A 2,897-nucleotide genomic window follows, 5' to 3' on the forward strand; every position below is an offset into this window, starting at 1 on the left:
GGCTTCTTCGTATGGCTACTTATATAATAAAAATTAACTTGAAGTATAAAAAAAATACACCATTGTGGGGTTTATTACTCTATGTGGTTGAGTTTCAAGTGTTTTTCATTGAAACATCTGTAAGTAATGTGTAGGTCTAATTTTAAATCCTGGCAAATATTTTCCATTTAACATTTGGTTTTACTGACAGGCTTGGAGCGGTGGTTTTCAGAGCTTGTCAGTAACAGATATGTATTTTCAAAGATAAACATTTTTTTAATTGAAGATAACTGTAATTCAATACCTGCTTTTCCTATCCCTCTTGTATTTTAGCGGTTGCAGGCAGCAACGCAGACACTCGTCCCCTCTCCGTGCAGACCCCAGCCATGGCAGCAGCACCGCGGCGGTTCGGGCTGTCCCTCACGGGCGGTCCCAGAGGCATGGGGCGGCTGTGTGGGGCTGCGTGGGGCAGCTGCGTGGGGCAGCTGCGTGGGGCTGTGTGACGTTTGGCAGAGCGAGTGCAGCCGCGCGTGGGCTCGCCCCCGAGGGAGGAAGGTGACAGCGTCGGGAGATCGTGAACTCCCCAAGGATGTCTCCTTCCGAGATGTCCCTGCGGACGTTGACCTCCGGAGGGTGGATTTGGGCCTCAGGCCCGGGCGGAGCTTGGCCGCGTGCCGTGACTCAGCAGCACGCGCTCTGCTCTCAGGGCCAAGTGCGCTCGCTTGTACCATGGTGGCTCACCATCAAGGCTTTATTTCAGGTTATTTGATTTTTGGCTGCAGACAAAATGAAACAGCTCGAACAGGCAGGCTGGCCTGCATAGCCCATAAAAGCGAAAACCGAGCTGACTTGTCAGCGCGCGTCATGCTGCCCGGTGAGGGCTTGCACGCTCTTCTGGTCGTGGCGCTTCGTGTGAGAGCCTGAGCCATGGCCGGGCTAAAGGCAGTGCTAGAAATACCTGGTGTGAGGCAATGAAAGGTCAGTTTGGAAGTCTAATATTAAGATCGTTTTCAAAAAGAAGTCCTGGAAGGCTCAAAATGCAGGAGACTCACTGCTTTCACCTGAAAGAAATGCCACAGCATTATTTGCAATTAATGCCATGGTGTCCACAAGCTCTAAATACGTGCGTTTTAATCTAACCCATTGGTTAAATTTGAGATCAGGCCAAGAATCTCATGAAGTGAAGTTGCTGCCCATGGGGGAGCATGGCAAGGGAGGCCGTGGCCCCACACCACAGCAGGGCTGCAGCAGCTACAGAAACACGGCCATTTTGTGAGGTGCATGGCAAGGGAACGGCGCTCATTTGTGTTCCCCTCACTCTGCCCCTTCTCCTACACTGTACTGTTTTCTCACCATGATTTTAAAAACAAGCTTAATTCTGCTTTTAGTGAGAAGTAATAATAATAAATTATTTCCCTTAGACTCAGACTGTCATCTTGTTGAACCCTGAACTGCAGCAGCAGAAGATTGGGTTTTGGTACGGGGGGATTAGCTGCGGCGAGGAGCCGTGGCCGGAGGGAGGCTGGTGCAGGGACCTCCGCTCTCCTGCAGCACCATGCCGAGCTCCCAGGAAAGCATGTCAGCGTTACCCGAATTTAACGGCTTTCCATTTAGAGGCAAACACGTCTTTGCTACCAAAGACGACCCGTTTCTTTTTAGTTTGGAAACTGCCTTTAATGCTTCGTGACAGGCTGTGGTGTGGGTTCAGTGGCTGAACCGAAGGCGTGGGCTCGAGCCAGCCCTCTGCGCTTCTCAGGCCTGAGTCCTCCTTGGTGGGGACCCCGCCAGGGACTGAAACACAGGCCCTCCATGCGTGGACCTCCGGATTAAAAAAATAATAACAAAATCAGGTTTCAATTTTAATATGTCCCTGTTTTCTTTCATCAGAAGTTTTGAAATGCTTCTTCGTATGGCTACTTATATAATAAAAATTAACTTGTAATTCAGAGCTTGTCAGAGCTTGTCATCATCTCAGCTACAGTGATTTCTCATAAACATTGAGAGAAATTGCAGCTTTACTGAACATAGCGTCTGTTTTAAATGGCTGGTGGTTCACTTGTTTTTAATATGAGTACAAGCACAGAGGCAAGTAAAATCTAATGAAAGTGCCTAGAAGATTTTGTTTTGATACCCCACAGCAGCCCTGCTTTATACTGAAGGGGGAAAAGATTTCTTTATAGCCAGGCCTGCAGAAGCCAGAAATTTAATCTTGCTCCACAACTTATTTTATTGCATTTTTAATTTTCTCTTGCATTACCCTGACCCTTTTCTATAGCTTTTGACGCCTGGTGCTTAATTACTTATCATTAGCAATGTACATGGGGGCCTTCCCGCATATTTATAAATGTGATCATTAGTACATGGGAAGACAAAGACTTCTTTAAGACCGTCATTAGTTATTCTGTTTTCATAGCAATGTTCATTAGAGAAACTACCCACCTGGTTAAATAATTATAATTAAGAATTGGTAATCTCCTTTGCATTTTTAACTTGATCTTCAGGACGTGTGTGCATAGCTAAAGGAGCCTTGTTTGGCCATCTTACTATCTTTTCTTATTGATTTGAATTGTCAAGCAGATTTAAATGCTGTGTTTTGGAACTGTATACCCTAAGAATGATTTATGGAAAGATAGGTTATTAAAAAAAAAAAAAAGAAAGAAAGAAAGAAATCAACCCAGCAATTATCTCTGAATTCATTAACTGCGCACTGGCAGCGAGAGGTTATATAAGCCGTTTACAGTAATGCACAGTATGTAGTTAAAACAAAATGTCACCGGAGCCTGATTTCTCTGCCCTATCTGTGGTACTCACTGCAGACACCCAGACTGTGGGAGAACACTTGCTGAAAGGTATCATTTCCATGTCACGGTATGGTATTACTTGGAAATGCCAACAATAAACACGACGGTGTCAGTACT

Source organism: Ciconia boyciana, chromosome 7 (assembly GCF_034638445.1).
Source record: "Ciconia boyciana chromosome 7, ASM3463844v1, whole genome shotgun sequence".
Taxonomy (NCBI): domain Eukaryota; kingdom Metazoa; phylum Chordata; class Aves; order Ciconiiformes; family Ciconiidae; genus Ciconia; species Ciconia boyciana.